This window comes from Lagenorhynchus albirostris, chromosome 2, assembly GCF_949774975.1.
Source record: "Lagenorhynchus albirostris chromosome 2, mLagAlb1.1, whole genome shotgun sequence".
In the NCBI taxonomy this organism is placed as follows: Eukaryota; Metazoa; Chordata; class Mammalia; order Artiodactyla; family Delphinidae; genus Lagenorhynchus; species Lagenorhynchus albirostris.
In genome coordinates, this window is record NC_083096.1 from 109,994,747 (window position 1) to 110,021,771 (window position 27,025).

General features: G+C 35.1%; 1 protein-coding gene across 4 annotated transcripts in view; it reads right to left on the reverse strand.

Moving 5' to 3' along the window:
• HS2ST1 (heparan sulfate 2-O-sulfotransferase 1) overlaps positions 1 to 27,025 on the reverse strand; it is a 183,123-nt gene that overhangs the window by 59,176 nt on the left and 96,922 nt on the right. Inside the window, exon 2 of one of the 4 annotated variants that reach the window (XM_060139624.1) lies at positions 2,520 to 2,633. The exons of the other annotated variants lie outside the window; for them this stretch is intronic. The gene's annotated coding sequence lies outside the window, so the exon portion shown is untranslated. The remainder of the gene's footprint in view (positions 1 to 2,519; positions 2,634 to 27,025) is intronic. 4 annotated transcript variants of the gene reach the window in all.

Genomic DNA, 27,025 nt, shown 5'->3' on the forward strand with positions numbered 1-27,025 from the left:
AGTATACATATCGTGTTCACAGTTTAAAGACTATTGTTGTCAATTCTCCCCAAATGTATACATAAATGTCATGCAATTCCAATCAAAACCCAGCAGACTTTTTGGTATAAATATCTGGTATAATTCTAAAACCTATCTACAAATGCAAATGATCTAAAATAGCCAAAACAATTTTAATAAAGAACAGAACTGGAGGACCTATACTACTTCATCTCAAGACTTATTACCAAGTTACAGTAATCAAGATGGTGTGGTATTGGTATAAAGACAGACATCAAAATCAAAGGAACAGAATAGTGAATCCAGAAATACAACCACACATATATGATCAATTGATTTTTAACAAAGTTTGCATGGCAATTTAATAGAAGAACTGATCATTTTTTCAAAAAAGGTATAGGAAGAACTTGATAGCCATATATTTTTTAAAATTAAAAAGAACCTTCCTTCTTACTCTATATCATATACAAAAATGAATTCAAAATGGATCATAGACCTAAGTGTAGGAACTAAAATAATAAAACTTCTAGAAGAAACATAATTCTAGTAATCCTGGGTTTGGCAAAGATTTCTTGAAAACAACACAAGAATTACAAAAGCAAAAATCAATACATTCAACTTCACTGAAATGAAAAGACACAAAAATCAAAAAGAAAGCCACAGAATGGGAGATCATATTTGCAAAATATATGGCCAAGAAAAGATCTGCACCTAGTATATAGAGAAAATCAATATAATTTTTTTAATGGACAAAAGATTTGGACACTTTCCCAAAAAAGAGATACAGAAGGCAGATAAGAATGTGAAAAGATGTTCAAAATTCTTAGTCATTAGGGAAAAGAAAATTAAAAGCACAATGAGATACCACACATACTTATAGAATGGCAAAAATTAAAGACTGACAATATGACACTTCCACAAGGATGTGAAGGAAATGGAATTCTCATGAACTGCTGGTGGGAATATAAAAGAGGACCACCACTCTAGAAAAGTTTGACAGTTTCTTAAAAGGTTAAACATACATCTAATAATAAAACCCAGTCATTCCACTCCTGGGTATTTACCCAAGAAAAATAAATAAGACACATATCCACTTAAGTCTTGTGCCCAAACATTCACCTTTATTTTTAACAGCCCCAAATGGGAAACACCAATATGTCCATCAGCAAGTAAATGACTAAATAAATGGAGGTATATTTATACAATGGATTACTACTCAATAAAAGGAAAGACCTGTTCATATATATACCATGTATGAATCCCAAAATCATCACACCAAGAAACCAGACTCTGCCTCTCTCCCCCTCAAAGAGTATACAACGTGTAATATAATATATAGAGTAATGAACCACAAAGGTGCTAGTATCATAAAGTTCAGCCAACTGTTTGTTCCCAAACTAGTTTACACCAGTTATATTTAATAGTGTAATTGCATAAATCAATGATACATGAATACCAAAAGTAAGAGGGTTGTTGCTTTTGTAAAAATCAAATTGTAAGATTGGGAAGACCCGGTAAAAATTGTTCTTGGATCAGATATTGACAAAACAACCCAAAAGACTTGAAGAAGAAAATATGGAGATCTAGATTGCTTTGCAAAGGTCTTAGTTTTCTTTGTTACGTTTTAAAGAAGCCCAAAGTGGATACAGATTAAGTATTATGGGTGGGCTTTCTAAAACTCTTATAGGTAGACCCACACTTAAGGAAAAGAATTATTGTACACTTTTGATATGTGCATGAATGAATGCACACATATATTTTGACTTAAAATATTTAAGGTACAATTCCCACATGCATCAAACAACAAAACAGAAGCTTAATCCCACTGAATAAGAAGGATTCCTAGGGTCTTTTGAATTCACTTTCTTTTTTTCTAATGTAAAAGCTAATAAACTCCTGGAAAAGTTGGATTTACAGAACCAGAAAGAAGAGGAAAAATAACATTTAATCTCACCATCCAAATGTAACCACTGGGAATATCTAGGAACATTTCTTTACTGTTTTGTTTTTTTTTCCCCTACACTTTTTAAGAACAGTAATCATAATGAGAACACTTTTGTATATTGCCTTTTCCCCTTAACTTTACAAACTTGCTAGTTCTCCCATATTATTGAAAACATTTTTATTTGGAATAGTTGCAGCTGGTACAGGCTTTTAAAAGTACAAAAGCCAAGCATATACATATTGATGTCTATACTGAGTTACAAAAAATGTCATTCATTTCCCTTCTTGAATTGAAAAGTAGGAATCAAAGATAATATGGATTAAGAAGAGCTAAAAATTGGATTCCCGATGAAGACATCATAGGCAATAAATAATTGCTACCTTCCTTAAAAAAAAAGGCCCAACCTATTACTTCTCCCCTTTAGTCTCATTTATTATCTCAGTTTATTCAAATCTTTAAGAATAGCTTCTCAGAGAGACTAAGACAACCAGAAAATTGCTGCTAACTCAAATAACAACCTGTAGTAATTATCAAAGTACTTCACACTTCAAAGGAGAACAGTAAAAACAATTACCTATGTGGAGTTTTTTATATGGAGTTTCAAAAACATCATTCGCTTGTGTACGACAGAAGTATATCCTGACATTTCATGCCTGGCATCTAGCTGCTGCTTTCCTATGTTTTCAATCTAGGGAATCAATAAAATATATATAATAAAGATGACAGGAGTAATAATGGTGTCAACTAGGAAGCTAAGAACAAGTAGAGCTGTAATGTCCAAAAATGTGGGCACTGACTGTAACTGCTGTTTTCTTGTTGGCCTTTATCTTATTTTCTAGTTCCACATAACAAAAGTAATGCCACATTTCAAAATTATATGACTGAATAGTGCTATTAATGCCACAGAACGCTTCTCCTGCTGAGTGTTTTTGCCTGTTGATTATTTACCAAAGATTTGTTCTAAGCCCAACTTTCAATGGTTCTACATATAAAGCATTTTACCTTAATTGCTCTGAGACTTAAAAATATAAGGGTGCTTTTCAGTTATCTCCAAGTCTTCTAAAATAAATATTACTTTTGGAATCCAAAGAAAATTTAGTCTCACAGAATGTATTATAGCACAAATATAGTCACCCAACTAAAATTTAAAAAAATACATTTCTATACATGCATTTTGTGGCTACATATACACATTTGTTGATAAATACTAAAGCTGATATATAGAAACAAAGACTTGATGCATTTAGTAAAGTCTTATTTTAAAAGCAGTTTTTATGCACATAAAAACATACACATCCACTTTTTTTCAATGAGAAAGATATCATTTTGGTTCCAAGTGACCACACTCGAAGCAGGGCACAGACGATCAATGCAGAATATGTCTTTATTTACTCATATGTCTAACGACTTTAGGATATAGTAAACACCAAATTGCCATCAGTTGGTTCTTTGAGATAGGAAAAAAAATCAATCCAGTACCTGTTTTGCTTTACAATATATTTAGAATGAAATTTTTTGTTGATTAAGTCAGTTATTTAAACAGTTTTATTTGATCTCATAAAACAGTTCAAGCTAAAGGCTTAACTTAGAGCCACCTATAACATAACCACATAGACCATATACAATGCTAAACTTAAAAGTTTAACAGCTCTTAGATTTTTCAAAATTTCTTGCTTTCTACCCAGAATCATCAATGGGAAATAGGATTAATTCTGAGGATAAAGATCTAGGTTATTAACCCTTCCCATCAGCCCCTCTCCCCACAAAACAGTACTTAAATTATCATGGAGATACTGCCTTCCAACACTTCTTTCCCCTTTAACATAGTTTGAATTGAAGGTATAATTAATGGAACTGTTTTCTGTATGGAAAGATTTGTTATATGCATCCCCTATATAAATGTGTGTTGTTCCATGGGCAAAATTTAATCTTGAAAGAGGGAAAAAGAGGGAGAATAAAATAATAACATGATGCTTCTTCACCTTTTTTTTTTTTGGCCGCGCCATGCAGCTTGTGGTATCTTAGTTCCCTGACCAGGTACGGAACCCCCCACTCTCCACCTGGCAGTGGAAGCTTGGAGGCCTAACCACTGGACCGCCAGGGAATTCCTTCACCTTCATTTTAAATGGCCACAGTGAAGACAGCAGGGTTTTGGACTTGCTTTTAGCAAACATGTAGTCATTTAATTTTCCGTGTGACATTAAGCTTTAAAAAAAATCTGAGAAGGAAATTCCTATGAATCATATACTTTTTACACAGTATTTTATTTAACATATTCTCAAACATATAGTATTATGAAATATAGCCCATTAGAATCTATTCAATGATGACTATGTAAATACATAATCTCCAAGGATATATTTATCATCTTGATTCTCTGGCAAAACTAAATACTATGTAGGCTCTCTTTATCAGGAAGTTAATTTGTTTTGAAGGAAAAAGGCTTATGTGTTTAGGCATGTTTTGTGGGCAGTGCAAGACAGCACTTCCTCTCTATTTAACACAGCATAAATTGAAAAATGGGCTTTCCATGTTTATTTTTAAAATAAGTGCTATAAAAATAAATAGCAACTCAAAATGGATTAAAGACTTCAAGAATTAAAACCATAGAACTCCTAGAAATAAACAGAGGGGAAAATCTTCATGACATTGATCTTGGCAATGACTTCTTGGATATAACATCAAAAGCTCAGGCAGCAAAAACAAAAATAGACAAGTAGGACTACATCAAGTTAAAAAGCTTTCACACAGCAAAGGAAACTACACATCCTATGGAATCGGGGGAAGTATGTGCCAATCATCTATCTGATAAGGAATTATTATCCATAATATATAAGGGACTCCTATAACTCAAAACCAAAAATACAAAAGCCCATTTAAAAATGGGCAAAGAACTTGAATAGACACTTCTCCAAAAAAGACATACAAGTAAACAGCAGGTATAGGAAAAGATGCACAACATTACTCATCATCAGGGAAATGCAAATCAAAGCCACAATGAGGTATCACCTCACACCTGTTAGGATGAACATTATGGAAAACAAACCAACCAACAAAACCATAAAATAACAAGTGTTGATGAGGATGTGGAGAAAATGGAACCCTTGTGCTCTGTTGCTGGGAATGCAGAACGGTACAGTCACTATGGAAAACAGTACTGAGGTTCCTCAAAAAATTAAATATAGAAGCACCATATGATACAGCAATCCCACTTCTGGGTATTTATCCAAAGGAATTGAAGTCAGGATCAAAAAAAGATATCTGCACTCCCATGATCATTATAGCATGATTCACAATACCCAAGAGGTGGAAACAACCTGAATGCCCAATGACAGAAAAATGGATAATGTGTTATACACACCACACACACACACACACACACAAATATTACTTAGCCTTGAACAAAAAGAAATCCTGTCATATGTGACAATATGGATGAACCTGGAGGATGTTACGCTAAATAAAAGGACAAATACTGCATGATTCCACTCATATGAGGTATCTAAAGTAGTCAAACTGATAGAAACAGAAAATAGAATGGTGGTTGCCAGGGAACCGGAGGGAGGGGAAATGGGCAGCTGCGGTTCAATGGGTCCAGAGTTTCAGTTATGCAAGATAAAAAAGTGCTGGACATGAGATGTACAACAATTATGCTTATAGTTAACAATAATATACTGCATACTTTTTCACTATGAGGGTTAAAAAAAGGTTCATGATTATTTTTACCAATTTACTTTTTCCATCAGAAAATTAAAAGCAATTTACAGCTGTATGTAGCTGAGATTATGTTAAATTTACAGATTACTTTGAAAGGAAAAAAGCAATATATTCAAGTGGTTCAAACATGAAGAACTACTTTTAAAGGACTATGCAACAAAAGTCTTAAAAGGTCCTGTATCCATCTACCCAATTTCCACCCTTCACAATATGTAACCACTATTATTAGTTATCCCTTCTGAGATCATTTTATGCATATATGAGCTAAAACAACTAAATACCTCTTTTTTGACACTAATATTCGGATAACATATACTTTCTTCACCTTGCCTTTATTTCTTTTTAAAGTAAATATATCTTAAAGGTTTTTCCTTATCGAAACATAAAGACCTTCCTCGTTCCTTTTTTTCTTTTTAAGCAGCAAGGCAATTCACAGTGTAGATGTACCATAATATATTTAATCAATCTTACTGATGGACATTTAGCTGGTTTCTTTTCTTTGGCCATAAAAATATATTCTGATAAACCTGGTACATACATTAAGTCATGGAACTTTTTGGATCCTCAAGAACAAGAGTGCTGAAGTCTTCACTGAAACCCTTTTTTCCGACAGGTTTGGCTGCACCCTTCAACAGAATTTTTCCTTACCTATAAAATGGAGGGTTACGGTTGGATTATCTCTATGGTCTCTTCTAACCATAATTTTTACCAGGTTTTCCAGAAAACATCACATACAATATTCTTAGCTTTAGTCTTGTAAGAACCTTCCCATTACCTTTATTGAACTTATGTTTTTCATTCGGCATTTAATTTTGAAACACTTTCATGACAGTAACCCTAAAGGTAGATGTTCAACTAATAAATAAGAGTAGTAAATTACATACATGTATGTTGAGATTCCAGGATGGGACTCCAAACTCAAAAGAAAATGCATGGACTATTAAATATCTCATGTACTTAAAATAATTATTTCATTGATAGTAATGGACTTTGCTCATCTGTACATTCGTTGATATATTTCACTATTTTCCGTAGTAGTAAAAGACTCAATATGAGATAACTGCTGAGTGTTAAGAACATAGCATATTGTCAAAGCACAGACCAAAGCCATCTTGATCAAATGGATGATCATGACCTAACCAAACATAATCTCACAATTTTTTAAACTGTAATATTAAGAGGGAGTATAGTTAAGTCTATGGCTATTTACAACTAAAATTCCATTGGTTAAAATAAAGTATATTAATCACTAATTCTATAAAGTTTTTCATTGCATTCTTCTCCCATTAAAAGCATCCCAAGTCAAATGCTACTAGATGAATGAATACAACACTGACCAAGAAACAAGTTCCCAATAAAATGTTCAATGAGAAAAGGAGCCACAAAAGTATACAGATAGTAGGATCTCAATTTTACTCAAAATAAAAATTATACACATAGACACAAACACATACAACATGTTGTAAGTGAAAACTGGTACAATCACTGAGGGCAATTTGGCAACATAAAGACGTGTGTCCTGTGGGAAGCAATTTTATTTCTAGGCACCTACTAGAAAAGCCTTTGCTCGTGCATACAAAGAAACACGAACAATAATGCTGACAGGTGAATTGCTTAGAATCTGTTCTTTTAAAAAAACTGGATAGAAAGTAAAAGTTCATCAGCAGAATAAATAAATGAAAGTGCATATATATATAACATAGTTAAAAGAACTAGATTTATAAATATCAACATGGCTAGCTGTTAAAATTATTGAGTGAAATATGTAAACTATAGAATCACACATACATTATGATAAACATCTCTGCAAATAAATAAAAATATTTTCCTATGGTTACATACATGTGAATAAAAATATTTACCAAAAAATACTAGATAAATATACATCCAATATATAATAGTTATGTTACTTCTGAAAGAGACAAAGGAGGTCTCTATAAGAGAGATTGGGATGGTGTCAAAAGGAACGTTAGCTTTATTTGAAATTATCTGTATTTTAAGAAATATTTTTTTAAAATGTAGCTATGTCTAAAAGTCTGGAAGTAAATATGCCTGAGTGTTAATATTTGATAATTCTGACAGGAGTGATTTAACTCCTTCTTTGTACTTTCCTGTATTCTTTTAATTTCTAAAATGTCTTTAAGAGAAAAATATTGAGAACAACTTATGCAGACTTATTGAGCTACAGAATTTTATTTTGTATTATAATTACAAACATGCAGAATAAATGGAATGAATAGAACATATTTTAACTTGTACTTTTCAACGGCAAGATACATTGAGTAATTATAACAGTTACCCAACTTAAACCAACTTAGCAACCTTCAACGGCTATCTCACATCACAGGGAGATATTTTTCATTTTTGAAGCAAAAGAGAATTATCTCCAAGATATTCACAATTCACAATATTATATAATTAGTAAACATTCAGGTACTTCTGTTACAACCAGAAAATGAGCACATTCAAATGACAAAAAAGCAAAAGTTTGGAGCACATAAAGAAAATGTCAGTATCCGTGAATGTGATAAATTAGACAATCAGGGAAACAAATGCATTTATAGTATTCATTTCATTGGAACAAGAAAAAACACTTCAATTACCAAATGAGTAATACTTCATTTAACAAATATTGTTGGGAAATTAAGTGACAATACAAGTGAATTTTCTAGATAACTGGAGCTTATCTTTTAAAAATCAAAACCTTTTAATTTAACCATTCCGATGAAAATCTCTCAAAAATCACATACGTCGCTGTGGTTTAAAACACATGTCGAACATATCCAAGGTTTTCCTTGAAAACTCTAGGCCAGCATTCATTCATTCACTCACTCATTCAGCAAATTAGACTTGTCTTCAAAGAGCTTGCAATCCAGATATTGTAGATTAAATAGTCTGATTAAGATAATTTTACAATTAGTTCATCAACTGAATTAAAAATAAAATTCTACCAAAAAATGAAAATATCTAAGCACTTTATCCCTGTATTATCTCCCACTTTCTCCCTAAATAAATCTTCCAGCCAAACTATTTTGTTTCCATAACCTAGTCTATGTTTTCACATCCATGAGCCTTTGCTCAGTATTCACTCCACTTGGAATATCCTCCCTCCAACTGCTGTCAGAAACCTACTCATCCTTCAAAGCCCATCTCAAATCTCAACTATATTGTGAATGGTATTTCCTATCTTCCCATTTAAATCAACTGTGCTAAAAATGTAAGATATTCACTTTCCTGAACAACCTGTTTTACAATAGTACTGGAAGTTGAATTTTAAATCCTGCTGGGAGGTGAAGATTTACACAACAAATGTTAACTGATTCCAAACTAATGAGTAACAGGGTCATACTCATGATACTCACTCGTAAAATACAGATAGCATCAAACTTGCAAAGTTATTGTGGAACTTAAGAGTAGTGTATAAGGTATCTACAGCAATGATAGATACAGAGTAGATGCATGAAAAATTAATAAATATTATGATCTACACTAAAAGTAGACCAAGCCAAGAAGTCACTTGCCAAATTATCACGATAATATCATTCTTTCACGGTCATGTAGGAACGAACATCAGAAAATCTTCTGGGCCATGGAACTCAAATGTGTGCTACCCCTAAGAGAAAAAAATAATTTGGAACAGGACTCATTTATTTTCCTTGAGTACATGAAAAGTCTGAATCTCAAAGGAGAATATGTTTTTTAAGGAAAGATATTTTTTAAAAAGTTTTAGAAGAATGTTTATAATACCAAGAGGTCAGTGTCACTGTTGAAAATTGTTCATGGGTATATTAGTTTGCTATTGCTCCTGTAACAAATTACCACAAAACTTACTGGCTCATAAGAACACAAACTTATTATCTTATAATTCTGGATATGAGAAGTCCTAAAATTAAGATGTTAGCAAAGCTGCATTCCTTCTGGAGGGTCTATGGTAAAATCCATTCCCTAGAATCATCTTCCACCTTCGAAGGGCTGTATGCATTCCTTGGCTCATGGCCTCTACTTCTACCTTCAAAGCCAGTATCATAGCATCTACAAATCTCCTTCTGATTATGACCCCTGATTCTATCATCACATCTCCTTTTCTGACTCTGACACTCCTTCCTCCCTCTTACAAAGACCCCTGAGATCACACTGGGACTACCTAGATAATCCAGGTTAATCCCCCCATCTCAAGATCCTTAACTTAATCACATCTGCAAAGTCCCTTCTGTCTCATAAAGTCACATATTCTCTGGTTCTGGGAGACCATTATTCAGCTTACCACAATGGGTATTTTTATCTCTTTAATTTTGCAAAGATTACTGACACTTGAACTCTCTGATCCAATTTTTAATAATCTTTTAAAAGGAAAAGCTTACCATAAATACAAAGTAAAATAAGTAATAGTTTCTCAACTGATAGGATTTCAAAGGTTTTGAAACTTCAAGATTTTTTCAAAATGAGATTTTGATTTCTTAGAGCCTCGTTCTACTGGCCTAACACACTGTATTTGCATTTTTGAAAACTAGTTCATTAAATGGTCACACTTAGCACATTTACAACTTGAGGATAATTTTAGTGAGTAATTTAAAACCTCTTAAGGAAAAGAATTACCATAGCTTGAAGAATAAAATTATCAAACCATTATTAATTTATTTTCTCCCTTTCAGAATCTGGGAAAACCATAATAGTTACCCTGGGGAACACAGATCACAGAAACTGAAGGAAAAAAATGCCCAATTGCTCCTGAATAATGATTCTCCCAATATATACTGTATATTGGCTATTATCTTGTAATACTAATATTTGCAATCTAAAGAGTTTGTATTTTCATTTATCATGGCATAACTTACTATGACCTTCACTGATATCTCATTAAGCTGTTCTTACCACAAATTCAATCTTTTTTCAACACTTAGAAACAAATTAAAGGGTAGGTGGTCTACTCAATTTTCAGCTTTGATCAAGATTAAGAACTATTTTTTTATCTTTGAAAGTTAATCCTTTCATATTTGCCAAATATTACTTACTAGATAGGTAATACAATCTTTCAACTACCACTTTTCCATTCCTTTGTCATGATTAAGCTCATAATTGCTCACTGTGGTACTGAATATTGTTATTCATTATAAGGAATTTTAAGTCCACTCAACACAGTAATGGCATTATACAAACTAAAAAATTTACCATTTTAAATTAAAATTTGCACTGAAGAATCAGAGAAAGAAGATAATTTCAGAGGTTTACTGTGGAGCTGCTGTGAGGGCATTTCATACTCACACTGAAGAGTCTTAGTAGTTACCACGTGACAAAGTCTTTGAACTCCAGCAGAAAATTCGTATTTCCTTCTAGCAAAGATTTTGCATTACTTATTACTTCTGAGTATCTAGTGGGGTTCTTGGACTTTCATCCATTCTAGTTCACCAATTATGTGTCAGGCATCAGAGGAATATTTATGGTTAAAATGATATGAGGTCTAGAGACTTGCTACAGTGGGGGGAGGTATAGATGAAGTAAAATTGTATGTGAGCTGATTAGCTGCTGTAGCTTGGTGGTACAGGGGTTCATTTTACTACCCTAGCTATGTATATCGTCCCTAGTTGCTCAAAAATATATATAATCTCAGGTTCCACAATTTATTAAAACTTTGAAATAATGGCATTTATCATTATTTTTCAACCCAGAGGCTCATCATGATTAGAAGACTGGGTTTACAACACACTAAATGGATTAGAAAAAAACAAAGATTGGGAATGAAGAAAGGAAGGAAATTATTTTTATAAAGGGCAGTAATCACAGACAGTCAAATTGAACCAGCTGTTCATCCAGAAAATCTGTGGGAGTTAATATGGAGCCTATTCAAAACTTTTTAATTACACTGGTCTTTCATATATACATTTCATAGCGCTTTAGGCCAAGAATATGTTATTGAGATTACTTTCACTGTCAAAATAATTGAAAAAAAGGCAATAAAAGGAAAAGAAAAGCCAAATGCATTTTTATTAAAAACAAGGACTCAGAGTAGGTTAAGTAGTAAGCAGGACCATGGATAAAAAGAATCCTGATTACTTTGGAAATTAACCCCTGCCACTAAAAAGCTGTCACTACCAATATAGAATAATCTATGAATATTTGCTCTGAGATAAAATAACTTATTATAATAATCTATAAATGAATCAAAACAACAAAAAAAGAAAGTCTCAAATGTATCAATAACGGAAATAAATATGACCTTAACTTTGTCTTAAAATTAATGGTTCAAATTAGACCTTCAATTAAATTAGCATTTTAATATTCAGACCCATTTTTGACCTTTAACGTACAAAATTATGCAGGGCTGGGGAAGAGAACTGACATACCACAGTTATTCCAAAATAGACTGATTTTCATCCAATACTGTTTATTAAACTATCTTCAAATACAAAGAAGTTTATAAATTTATAAGCTTCACATCATACAATCAATTTAAAGATTTCTCTATAATACTGAAAACTTTCTCATGAGCCTGGTAGTCTCAGTCCACTCACGAACAATCCTTTTGGTATGAGCTATTTGTAGAATAATGTTTATTGATTAATACATTTAAGAGCAATTGTTTTCTTAATTTCCTCCAGCTATCATTATTGGAATCCTATTTAAATATGTCACAGAATTTTTTACATTTTAAAACTGCTTTGCAATCATTTTTAATAATTAACCACATGAAATTCAATAATCTCTTGTGACCATGAAGAAAACATGGTGCATTGAAGCAGTAAATTATGCCATAAAATATTAGAATTATAATATCATGGTCATAGAGTGGAACACTCTCCATCTTAAAAGGCCAACACCTAAACTTTCTCATTTCTTCTTTCAAAAATGGTCACACAACATTTTTAGCCTTTCAAACTTTGCCATTTCCACTAAGTAACATTCTTCTGTTCATTATCATCTTAAATAATACTGCAATAACAATTTAAATCAGTAAATTTTAAACAAATTTATACTAAGTGTTCAGTCACAGAATTAAGAACTAGAAAAGATCTTAGAGAAGTGCTACTCAAAGTGCTCATTTGAGACCAAATAAGGACCTTGTGCATGAATGTAAATTAAATTCACTACTTCTTTAATCAAGTATTGCTACAAAAAAAAAATTCAGCCAAATTAAATAGTGTACTAGTGCTTTAGTTGATTTGCATTCTGGCACAAGCTCCACATATCCTTGTGGACTGGAAATAAATACTTCAAAGATTGGCAGGCAGTCTATGAACCACACTCTGATTAGCACCGTCTTCCAGATCATCTAGTTCAGTAGATCTCAACCCTGGCTCCACATGAGAATCATCTGGGAAGCTTTAGAACATGTGAACACCTGGGCTTCACCTTCAGCGATTCTGACTTAATGGGTCTTGGTAAGGGCTGGGGCATAAGTATTTCTCCTGATCTAGGCTTATTTCATTCTGCAGGTGAAAACAGAGGCTTAGAGAAACAAACAACTTATTCTCAGTTTATGAGACTTGAGAATCAAAGAACTGACTTTCAATACAATACACTTCCCACTATACCCCACACATAAGATCAGTTACAGTTACTACAGCACTATTTTATATTCAGGATACTGGGGAACAAAAACACAAACTTTTTGCTTTCTTATTAATAAACTAAGGAATAGTAAAGTGTAAGTATTGCATGGTTAAATTTAGGTTACTTTAAGGATTAATATCTTCCTTAAGATACAAATAAATTAATTTCTGTTACTTAGGAAAAATTCAGAAAGAGATATTGATAAGTTAAATACTCTGTGACTTACTTCAAAATATTGATTTATCAATTTTTGAACAATAAGCTATTAGCAAATTAACTTGACTGTTTTAATGTCAAGTGGAAAGGTGTGTGTGTGTATATAGGTGTGTGTATGTGTGTGCGTGTGTGCGTATATATATATATATTTTATTTATTTTTTTTTTTCTGAATTTGGAAAGATTCTGTGAGCATAAAAGCCAAATGGACTTTTGTGTATTTCTCTCCTGATTTAATGCTCACTGCAAAACAGTTAATCGGTCATCCTGGTTAGTGATAGGGACTTGTTAAATAAGGAGCCCAGGGATTTGTAATTCTTTCTGTAAGTCCTATAAACCAGCAAAAGCAAAAGCATAGATGGGTACAAGGTAGGACTAACATTTGTAACTACCAGAGAGTTTTTCTTCCCCCTCATTTGAAAGAAAAAGTGTGCACTAATTTGTTTTCATTTTTTCTAAAATGAAACCAAAATGTAGAGTGCCTATTATTATAAGTCAAACTCAATTCTATTTATAAGACCAATACATTTAAACCTCATCAATACCCATTTGTATGCATCCTTTGAAATGTGTCTTCACCTTTTGGAGCTTCAGCATTCTCATCTAGATAAATCTTCTAGCCACTTTTCCCTAATATCTTTCTGTGTGTTGTGCCCCAGCTGAATTGGGTCCCTCTCCTTTTTGTTATTTTAGCCTCCAATATACAGAGGGATGTCTCATTTTAATAAGAAGGGTACAAGGAATCATTAAAAATATAAAGCAGCATATAACCAAGTATGCAACTGTGTGGCTCAGATAATAAAAGCTATACATTTCAGAAGAAAGCGGGATAAATGAGACCTTGGATTGCTTTTATATAGGAGTTAAGATTGAGCTGGGCTTTGAAAAATGAGTAGAATTTTAAGATGGAGGAAAGCAATTCAGCAGGGTTATTAGTCTGCTAAGGATGCTATAACAAAATATTACGGACTGGATGGCTTCAACAACATTTATTCCTCATGGTTCCGGAGGCTAGGAAATCCAAATTCAAGGTGCTGCCAACTTGGTTCCTGGTGAGAGCTCTTTCCTTGGCTTGAAGGTGGCCACCTTCTCACTGTGTCCCCACATGGTGGAGAGAAGGCTCTGGTATCTCTTTCTCTTAAAAAGGCACTAAATCCCATCATGAAGGCGCCACCTCATGACCTCACATAAACCTAATGACCTTATGACCTCATATAAACCTAATCATCCTAAAGGTCCCATCTCTAAATACCAACACACTGGAAGTTAGGGTTTCAGTGTATGAATGTGGGGGGGGGCACACAATTCAGTCCATAGCACAGGGCATTTCAGAACAGAGGAATAACAGTGGTGAAAGCATTGGGGTGGTAATGAATATGGCATGTCAATGGCATTAGGCAGAGACCTGCTTCTTTAGATCCAATAAATCTTGGAATACAATAGAAAATTCAGGGGATAAAAAGAATGGGAAGGATTATGAAAGGTCTAGAAGCATAGCTTAAGATTTGATTAGGCAGGAAATAAGGAAATAGCAAATGTTACAGAGGAGAGCAGTGATAAAAGGAAAACATTCTTTAAGATTAGTGTGGCAAAACTGTGTAGCACGGCTTGCAAAAAGTGTTACAAAAAAAAAAAAAAAGAAACAAAACCAAAAAAAAACCCAAATAACAATTTTAAACCAACGTGTGCCCATAGTTAACTCTGTATACAGGGACCCTAGAGACCCTAGAGTTCAGGTGGCCTAGGGAAAGGTATGAACTGAGATGTAAAGCACACTGTAACCCATAATTTTGTATCAGATGTCAAGGAAGTTATAGAATAATCTCAAGGTAGAAAATCAGGGACAGGAACTCTTTGGATAATTTATTGTTTCACAAGCAAGGCTTGTTTTTGATTGACTTCTCTCAAACATCATCTTTATCCTATCACACCATCAAAACAAAATACAAACAAAAACGACAAGCACCCCCTGCACCACTACTGCCACAACGAATTCAATCTTAAAAAAAAAACAAACACTTAGGAAGGTTTCTTTCTCATGTCCAAACTAAGGATATACGGTTATTTCATCCAGGAATAAAACACTAGGGCAAATTTTGTTTTGTTACTTCTGTATAAAATAGCCTCTGATTTCAGAAGAGGTTAAAAAAAAAAAAACTGTACTTCTTAGAGAAAACATTTTTTTTTTTTTTTTTTTTTTTTGCGGTACGCGGGCCCCCCACTGCCGCGGGCCCTCCCGTCGCGGAGCACAGGCTCCGGACGCGCAGGCCCAGCGGCCACGGCCCACGGGCCCAGCCGCTCCGCGGCACGTGGGATCCTCCCGGACCGGGGCACGAACCCGCGTCCCCTGCATCGGCAGGAGGACTCCCAACCACTGCGCCACAAGGGAAGCCCGAGAAAACATTTTTCAGTAGAAAAATAAACAAATGGTGGCAGTAAACTTCAGAAATGTCAGCTTTCCTGTTTCACCGGTTTGTTTCATATAACCCATTTCAACCACCCAGTGTAAAAATGGTGGGCTAGTATCACCTTTAACCCTGGGGAAAGAACAGCAATAACGGTAGGCATAGTCTGTTCCACTCAAATAGAGTACCCGCTCTTTAGAAATTTTTTTAAGAATATGTTGCTAGTCTCTGCAAGTGTGTGTGTATCCAATATATATATAGCATATATCCATATTAAAATATCAAAAATGAGAGGTTTTATTTCACTTTCTAATTTTCCCACAATTTATTTACAGGATGGTAAATAAAACAACGCTGTCAGTTCCACGTGGAAGAACAGAAAGTGAAAGCTCTTTAGAAAAATAAATTTCCCCAAACTGAGTGTGCTAACCATAAAAGGCAAAATGGTGTTATCTGTGGGGATGCTCATCGGTGGTTACCCAAATTATTATTATTTTTTGAATGATCAAAAAATATATATTTTTTAATACATAACAATGTTGCATATGGTTTTAAGGCCAACATGAAGCAAAATCTACTACTGCCTACAGTGACTTAACAACATGTGGGCTATATCAGGATGACATTTTTCCCAATTTACAAAACATTGGTGCAGTAGGAAAAAAAAACAATATTAAGGAAAAGAACAGAAAATAAGCTTAAAGACAGCAACACTGTACAATTTCAGCTATAAACACTTGCTTTATAAACTTGGGTTTCCCTGGTGGCGCAGTGGTTGAGAGTCCGCCTGCCCATGCAGGGGACACGGGTTCGTGCCCTGGTCCGGGAAGATCCCACATGCCGCGGAGCGGCTGGGCCCATGAGCCATGGCCGCTGAGCCTGCGCGTCCGGAGCCTGTGCTCCACAACGGGAGAGGCCACAACAGTGAGAGGCCCGCGTAAAAGATAAACTTATACAACATATTAGTTTTTTAAAGACAGTGGAATTATTTTCTTCCCCTAGTAAAGTCTTTTGCAAATAAACCAAGTAAGTAAAAAACAAAAATGTGAAAGTGCTCTGATTTGAAGGGTGATTCAAAGCCCAGTAGGCTTGTCCCCTGGCTCTCAGAGTTGGCCCCGAAGCTGCTTTGTGGGACTCTGAAGTTCCCTGGTGTACTGTTTAGAAATCACTGCCCAGATTTACATCAGCTGGGAGTTTCAATCTGGAGTTCTCCTGACATGAAAATCACTTGCCTAAGAGATATGTCTGAATGTTCTACTTAAAGTAGATATTCTCTGTTGTTATTCTCTATTGTTTGGCCTTTCAAAGGAATCTTACCAGACCTGGCAGAAGTGGGAGGTAACAGTTAATGCCAGAAACATCCAGATATAATCTAAGGCAATATTTCTTAACACTTATGTCCTATTCTGATATACATTTAAAAATAAAACAAAAAAACGAAACTGATGTCCTATTCTGATAAACATTAAAAAAATTTTTTTTGCCACCCTTCTCAGTTGAGGATTTATAACATTTTACCACCACCAATTATTGAATATTACTCCTGTGGACTGCATTATAAACAATATCTTTTTTATTTTCATTTTCCCAATATAAAATTATGCTATCATGTTAAATATGCTTTTTCAAACCATATCATCACTTATTTTGATCTATCGCTAGGATATGATTCTAGTTGATAAAGAATGATCTAAGCTTTATATGTTGAGTCCCCATTCATGTTTCCAAAATCATGCCTCTTTCCTATAATTTTCAAACATGTTGTCTACTATATCCTGATCAGTAGTAAAGTGATTTAATTATAGTGTTTATCTTCCAAATCTCCAAGACATTGAGTAAGTTAGTATATAAAACCACAATAATTTAATAATGCAATTATCCTTATTTGATCAAAGAAAGTAGACAGTATACAAAGGGTGTGGAAGCAGCTCATGAGAATAAATACCAGTTAGTTAGAATTCCAGTTGAAGAAAGGGTTAGCATAGGGAGCTATACAGTGCTTGATACTGACACTGGCATTCTGATGGCATTCCATAACCAAGAATCTGCACTGCTCTCAACTAGTGTTACGTAATTGACTTTCCTCATCTTCACCGACGGTAGAAATATGAACAAAAATGTTTCTATACACATTTCAGTCTGTTTCAGACTATTATCAACATATGTAATGTTGCTGTGGAGGATTCATTATGATTAAATCAGAAAAACAAGTTGACATTATATTTCACTATTAAAATCAACATATTAATGAATGGGTTCCATTAAATTTCAGGATACTTTAATCAAGAATTTTCTGATTTTTATCCCTAATATCTTTTTTTTTCTTTTAAGCTGGTAATTGACGACTCTAGTTTCATGTTGCCATTCATCCAGAGGTTGTAGTGCAGGCTTCACACATCTAAAGCTGCCAAACATCCCCTAAACTCCACACCTGAAATGCCACTGAGGCTATCAGGGAATTCGAAAGGACCATCAAAAAGGACTTCTCAGAAACTCTGTCAATATGTTTTATGTGTGGGTTTTTTTAATTTAATAAGATATTCCTTATTTAATGAAGACTATAAATTTTGAATAATTTTGTAAAAAGCTTAGAATATTTGTCTTAATAATGTAACACTTACCTCCTTAAATAAAGGTATTAAGGTATTTAAAAAGTATTAAGACTATTTACGAACATTTACTTAATATCTATAAATCACTACAGTGCTGTGTGTGACCAATCATTCACCCAATGCCGGCCCTCAGGCAAAAGAAAAGGTGTTTTAAAAGTATGGTCCTACCATATTTTTACAAAAGCTGCATGCTAAAGCATGCTTTTAGAACAACTACAAGTATTCCTCTTTAGAAAACAAGAACATATCTCAGTGAAAGCAAGGGCCAACAAACAATCGTGGCTTCAGTGGAAACTGTATAACTAACTGAAATTTAATGGACATGTCTAGTTGTAACAGAGCTGTGTGTCTTAATTATATCAGCACACCTGCTACGGATACCAGTATCTGGAAAAAAAATTACTTTCTTCAAAAATACCAAACTATTCTTAATAAAATTGCAATCGTAATCTATTGGCTCACTTTTGAAAAGGAGGATAAGGACATATCTTTTTTAAACACATTATCTTTTAAATCATAAAGACAGCCTTATCTCTACAAGTCCACCCTGCTCTAACTGCAAGAAACAAAAAAAAACACACTAGTAATTTTACTCAAGTCATAAGTTTGTGATTGCAAAAACGAAGTCATATTTCAGGTTATAAATTTTTTTTTTTTTTTTTTGCGGTACGCGGGCCTCTCACAGTTGTGGCCTCTCCCGTTGTGGAGTACAGGCTCCGACGCGCAGGCTCAGCGGCCATGGCTCACAGGCCCAGCCGCTCAGCGGCATGTGGGATCTTCCCGGACCGGGGCACAAACCCGTGTCCCCTGCATGGGCAGGCGGACTCTCAACCACTGCGCCACCAGGGAAGCCCCAGGTTATAATTTTTAATTCAGGTTACATTCTTCAAATCTTAAATACCTGGAAGAACCCCATTTAATAAAGAAGGGAAAGGTTTTCTAGAGACTCATGAAACTTTACGTCAAATTTTTAACAAAGAGTTGAGGTGGGGGATCGTAAGTTGTGTGGAATTTTTAGTGAACACAGTCATCCTTTCTGAAAAGAACACATCTTAAATCACTGATGAAAAGTACATGTACAGCAAAGTTCCTTCTAGAGACAAAAGAATTTCAAAAATGCAAGTTTCAGCATGAAAGAAATATATAAATGTGGTATTAAAATACAATAATAGAGATATTCTACAGATCTCTGTGCCATTTCTTAGGCTATTGTCTCTTAATTCCAAATTTACCCTTCTATACTCTGCCCTGTGATCCTTGGGCTGGAGATCTGCAAGTGACATTTGCTCATTCAACCCTCCAATACCTATGTAACCAATTACCTATATTAAATTCCGTCTGTTAAAATGCATAGCGACTTTCTGTTTTATTAACGGAACCCTGGCTGATACCATCTCTACTGTGATATTTGTCGCCGTTTAACCTTAGGTAATTACCATAACTGCAAAATATATCTTTTCATTATTAAAATATACATTAAGCATGATTAGCACACTATTGGGACATTTACTAATTTCTCACAATTCAAAATTACATTTTTGCTATGATAATTCAATCAGACATATACAAATGTATACTTAAAATATGTAAAATAAAACTTACAAAATATCAGCTTTAGAATGAAACTTAGAAACCAAATAGTATTATATAACACTGTACTGAAAAAAGTTCCTATTTCAATAGCAACAGTGACCATTAATTGAGAGTCTAATATAACATGGTGTTCAGTACTTTACCTTTTCTTAATCCTCACAGCAATCTTATAAGATACATTATACTTGTTTCATAGTTAAGGAATTTTTAAGTTGTTTCTTGCCCAAGGTTACAACAGTCCCTAAGTAGCAGAGCATTCAAATCCAGATCTACTTGATTCTAAAAAAGGACTACAAATCTCTCCATTTCACCATTAATCCTGACAGGAATCTCTGTACAAACTATTGCTACCAAATGCCTTTATGACAACACTCTTTCAACTGTTAATAGCTATTAGCATGTTGGGCTGAAATCTGTCTCCCTGTATCTTCTGTATCCATTAGCCTTATTTTTTGTTCTCTAGAGAAACACAGAACTAACTTAAATTAATGCCTCCTAATGACAGCTCTTCAAATATTAAAGACTTAACATGTCTGCCCTTTGTCCTGTTTTCCCCCTCCTCTAATTTCTCCAGTGCCTCTTCATCACTTAGTTTCTCCAAGATGGACACGTTCCTGTAGCATGACCCCAAAAGATACATTTAAATAAAAATCCTGGAAACAGAATAATGTTCTAAGTATAGGAAAAAGCTCACTGCTTGAAGAAAACAGTAACACAAATGAATAACTTTGCGATTCAATCATCCTGAGTCTGTTTTACATCTGGAATTTTGTGTATCAAATTTTCTTACAGACGTGTACGTTAAGAGACGTATTCATTTATCCCATTCAACGTATCCTTAGTTTGCACCTAGTAAGAACTAGGGACTATGTAACCTGTTAAGGAGAGAGATATAATTAAAACAAGTTCTTGCCCTTAAGAAACTCAAAGTCTGGCATTATCAACGTATTAGCATGTGCCTCAGTTTCATTCTGTTCATGTAAGCATACATATATTATTTTTTATGCAAGTGATAGCACATTATGCATACTGTTCTAAACCCCACTTTTTAAACATAGCTTGAAAACATTACACATCAGTTTGTATAAGTGGTTGTCATTAACAGCAGCACAGTATTCCTCAGAATGCATGAACTGTAACTTATTTAACCACTGATCTGTTAATGACATTTAAAGGAGATTAAATGTCATATAATGACATTTATAATCTCTTTTATGACAAACAATTGCTGCAATGAATATCCTTGTAAATAGATCATTTTGCATAAGTATTTATTTATCTCTAGGATAACTAGAATTTGTGGGTACAAGGGTATGTACATTTAAAATTTGATATATATTCTAAAATTACTCTCCATAAAAGTTATACCAATTTATCAGTTCTGCTGTAACATTCACTTTGAAATGTGAGTTTGTTCCAACACAACTGATATACTGGGAACAATCTGAGCACAACACAGATTTTGCATTTGCATATGCCCTTTCATCCCCAAGAAGCTCTAGATAAATGCAGAAAAATACATCCAGCTAAACCAAGCAGGGTAGGAATACACAAATCACACATACCTCAAACAGCAACCAGCTACCTCAGTTTACTGCCTGTGTCTATAAGCCACACCCATCGACACCTGATGTTACAAATTTCCATCCCATTTCAGATAGCCTTCCTTCCACCACTTCACAATGACACACAAGGTGCAACTCTTCCAAGACCCACTTTCACAAGCAAGCGTCATGTCTTTTTCAACATGAAGTACCATATTTATTGTAGTTTAACATGTGCAACGCTGTGTTACAATTTTACTAGAATCTTTTATATTTTATGTGTGCCACTGAAGAAGATTTTGAGCGTTGTGCTTCTAACCTCATTTTTCTTACAAGCCCTTTGTTTGCTTAGTGCAGTGATTTTTAGGAACACATGTCAAATCATGGGAAAATTGTACTGTCTCATAACAATGTATGAGCATGTCTATTTTCCCATACCCCTTAAAACTGTGTGTTGGAAATATTTTAAATCTTATTAACATGATAGGTAAAATGTACTTTAGGGTTAGCTTGCATTTAAATTATAATTTCAATATGAAGAAAGATTATCTTCAAAAAATAAAAATATCTATTTTTCTACTTTGTGAAACTACTTAATGAATTCTACTCAAGAATTTTGGAAATCCTGTGCCAAAACAGCATACTTGCTCCCTCCATACATATAAATTATCTCAAAGCACAAAACTGTTACTAACAGACAGTTCTGTGATCTCGAACTCCACATAAGAAGCAGGACACCATCTTCTAATTGGTATAAAATAAATGAGAACTTTTGGTTGAAATATACAGAGTTGATGGATCTGTAATATCACCATTTATACAAAAAAAATATGCCAACTACCAACTTTCAGATAAGACTTATTTTGTTTGAAAATTACGAATTTGACAAGCAAGCTGAGTACTCTGGCTTATAAGGCTATAATTCTTCATTATCCCCAAAAAGGGATTCATCAAAGAAGATGGAATCCTTGTAGAGCATGCAATTATTGGCTGAAAGGAGGACTCAGTATCATGTGGTCTCTGAACAAGGTCTAAATTGTGTGCTTCTTGCAAACTCAAAACACGTATGCCAGGAATGGGGGGAGGGAATATCTGTAAGGCTGGTGGGATGGGCGTACGAGGAATCTATTTGTATGTAATGAAAGAACATGCGACTAAAGGCAAATCAGTGGAATCCTTCAGATAAACTCTCTCCACTAAATCCCTTAAATTACCCCTTAACTAACTTCCTAGCCAGTATCTGGGATAGGGGGAAAAAAGCCACCCTAATTGGGAGGAGAGCTGCAGCTAGGACACAAAGGAACTTAGTATTAAAGCTAGGGGAGAAGACTCTTTGGTGCCTCTTTATAGAATGATGCTCAAAAGTGCTTATGGTCACACTTCATTTGTATGAAGTCTAAAGATCCTGTTATGGGCTGAATTGTGTCCTCCCTGTGACAATGTAATTTAAATATGATAAATTTAAATACAATTGACCCTTGGACAACGTGGGGGTTCGGGGCACTGAACCTTCGTGCAGTTGAAATGCACACATAACTTAAAGTCGGCCTTCCTTATCTGTGTTCCTCTGTATTCACAGTTCTGCACCCACGGGTTCAACCAAACACAAATTGTGTAGTGCTGTATCATTTCCTTTTGAAAACAATTTCCATATAAGTGGACCCGCTCAGTTCAAACCCGTGTTGTTCAAGGGTCAACTGTATATATTTGGTCTTCACCCCAGCTCCTGGAGAGAGCTCCTACAACCCTTAATTTCCTAAATGAATAGAATGAAAGGAGCATCTTTTGTTATATTTGGTCTTTTGTCCTTTGTTTCTGAAACAGCTCCAGAGCCATAAAGGTGAAAGGAGTGTCTTATGTTATTCATAACAAGGCCTTTTTAACCACATCTGAGTATTTGTTAATGAGGTGATTTTTGGAAAGCCCCTAGACAACCTCAGGACGGATGCCTGGTTAGGGGAATCTGGGGAGGGCTGGGCTGGAGGTAACTACCAGTGATTTAATCACTCATACTTATGTAATGAAGCCTACATTTTTTGAAAAAAAAAAAAAAACCCTAACCAAAGGGGTTTTGGACAGCTGGTGCTGGGAGGGTGGCACACCTGGAGAGGGCATGGAAGCTCCATATGGCTCCCCCCATACCTTGTCCTATGTATCTCTTCCATCTGGCTGTTCCTGAATTGTATCTTTTTATAATAAACCAGTAATCTAGTAAGTCAGCTTCTTCTGAGTTCTGTGAGCCATTCTAGCAAATTATCAAACCTGAGGAGGAGGTGTGGGAACTTCTAATCTATAGCTGTTTGGTCAGAAGCATAGGTGACAAGTGAACTTTTGACTGGCATGGGGGAGGTGGGTGGGAACAGACTTGTGAGACTGATGCTAACTCCAGGAAACTAATATCATAATTGAATTTTACAACACCCAGTTGGTGTCTGGAGTTAGAAAACTGGTTGGTGTGAACAAACTCACACACCTGGTATCAGTTCTGTAGTGTGGAAGAGCACAGAAAGCCTACGAGTTGTCTGCTTACAGCCCCCGAATTCATATGTTAAAATTCTAACCTCCAGTAGCTCAGAACGTGACTGGATTCGGAGATAGCGTCTTTAAAGAGGTGATTAAGGTAAAATGAGGTCATTTGAGTTGGTCTTAATCCAAGGTGACTGATGTCTCTTTAAAAAGAGGAGATTAGGACACAGACAAGCACTTCATGAATACAGAGGTAGAAGACAGACATCGTAAAGATGAGGGGAGAGGCCTCAGGAAAAAAAAAAAAAAAAAATCAATGCTCCTAACACCTTTATCTCAGACTTCTAGGCTCCAGAACTGTAAGAAAATAAATTCATGTTGTTTAAGCCACCATATTGAGGTAATTTGTCATGGCAGCCCCAGCAAACTAAAACAGACCTAAAGAAAAGGGACAATAAAAATAATTAATCAGGGCTTCCCTGGCGGCACAGTGGTTGAGAGTCCGCCTGCCGATGCAGGGGACACAGGTTCGTGCCCCGGTCCGGGAAGATCCCACATGCCGTGGAGCGGCTGGGCCCGTGAGCCATGGCCGCTGAGCCTGCGCGTCCGGAGCCTGTGCTCCGCAACGGGAGAGACCACAACAGTGAGAGGCCCGCATACGGCAAAAAAAGAAAATAATAATAATAATTATTAATCAAATTAAGAACTGCAGTATCTAAAATCTGTTCGAAACTCAGGAAACATAGTGCTGCTTTGTGATTAAGAGTGCTATAGCGCATTGATTCACTTTAGCACTGCATCTACTGGAGTAGGAAAAAAATACATAAATGACCAGATTGCGGCTGATCAGACCTGAGAAGGAGAGACACATTTGTAACAGTGGAATAGAGGCAAACACACATTGTGAGAACTAAAAACGATGGAATTATTCAACACTTTATGACACTCCAAGGACCATCATTTTTATCTCCTTTCTTCTATCCCTCAACTTTAGAGCCAAAGAGATTTGAAATGGCTAGAATTCCATGTGATAAGGAAAATTATTTCTATTTAGTAAATGTGAACATACTCTTAGAATAAAATTTAGCAAAAACTATATTGCTATATAATAAGAAACTCAAAATCACAGCCCCATCCCACTCCCATAGTTAAGCCACACAAAGTAATGGATGACTCCATCGTAATAGAAAAAAAATTTTTTTAAGATATTCAAATGGACTTAACACAATCTCCCTGACTGCTCAGCTTCCATTATTAGTATACATGTGAGTAAACTGATCAATTTCTATGGGAGTCAGAAAAAAGGTTTTATTGTTGACAGCAAAGACACACACTGAAGAGCAGATGCTGTCATCAAATTGTAGCATTCAGTTACTCTGCTTTGAAATTAAGTGAAATACTTGTTTAAAAATGTTTTCTCATTAGAATATACAATGATCATTTTAAATTCTCTCTGCTATAATAGGACATTTCTATCACACTGCAATCTGGACTGTGCTATAAACACTATTGTACTTGAACAGATGGAAATCATATAGTGATATTTAGCTACTGATTTCCTGTCATATAGTTTTGCAAACTGCAAAAAGAGAAATCAACATTTGCAATCAACTAAAAACAAAATACTATCTAGTAAGCTAAAGTGATGCTAATGTGACATAGGAATATAAATGCCTTCAACTTAACTTAACTTACGGTGGTTTTCAATGATACCTCACAAAGTTAGTCAAGATAGTGAGGTGTGGGAGCAGGGCTCGGGGAAGGGATGATATGCAAGGTATCTATGAAAGATTTGCCTGGCGTTGTGCATAACAGTTTCAACAGATCAAGTGATATATGTGCTAGTGAACCTACCACTGAGTTAAGAAATAGCCAAGGGTATTAAGGAATACTCTTTGAACTTTAGAGCTTTAATTTCTTCCTATAGAAAACAGGGTGATGATACTTACAAACTACTTCATAAAATTACTAAAGAAATTAATAAATTTATGCCCAGTACTATATATTGCAAAGTGACTTTAATTCCACGGAGGGTTTTTTAAAACTCATTATTAGTAGAAGGACATCTGATCTATTAACCACACGACATAAGATCACAGAAGAGACTGATTATTGAGAAGTAAAGAAAACACTCATGAATATAAAAATAGCAGATATAAGGAGCAACCACTAACCCTAGGACTGAAATAGAGTGACCGAAAAAGAACCCAACATCCCATGCCTCGCTAAGATCCAGATATTCTTGGAAAGGTCACATGGCTCGCTGGATGGTAAAGAAGCTTCCTGTGGTGCTGCACCAGCACAGCTTGCTGAAGATCTATTCTCTAGGGTGTTAAGGAAAGCCATTCACGGGGAGGTGCCTTACAGCAAGTAGTCCATTATGAAACCACCCAGAAGCTGCCGGTTGCCATATACTGCAGAAGCCAAACACTGCTGCTGCAACAGTGGTAGCAGCAGAGGCACTCTGCTACAAAACTGTCAGGTGTGTGGAGGTGGGAGGGGTACAGGGTGTAGAAGGAAGCTCCTGGTTATTAGGTGTTGCTGGCCATCATGCACGGCAGGAGCCAGGGAAGCTGCAAGCACTCCAGGGCCTTGGAAGAAGACCCCTTCCTCCTTCAGTGAGACTGTACCAGCACCCTCACCAGACAAAACCTGACGCTGTGCCAGTAGGCAAAGGAAAAACATTTAAAGGGTTCACCTCCGTTTGTCCAGATCAGCCAGTGAAGGGTGACTACAGAGTTGAGACGTAATAAAATGATGAGTGGAACACTCAGCTAGAATTCCAAACCACTGTACATTTTACCTTGAAAACTAAAAATAAAGGTGTAAGTGAAAGAGTCAAGGATGGAAAAACCTTAGATAAAATTCATTCCTTGAACCTCAGTCTCCCTAATAATGAAGGAACAACCATTCATATTTGACTCATTTGAGTGGGACAGATTAATAAAATACAAAATCTGAAGTTTCAGATTTGGGGCCT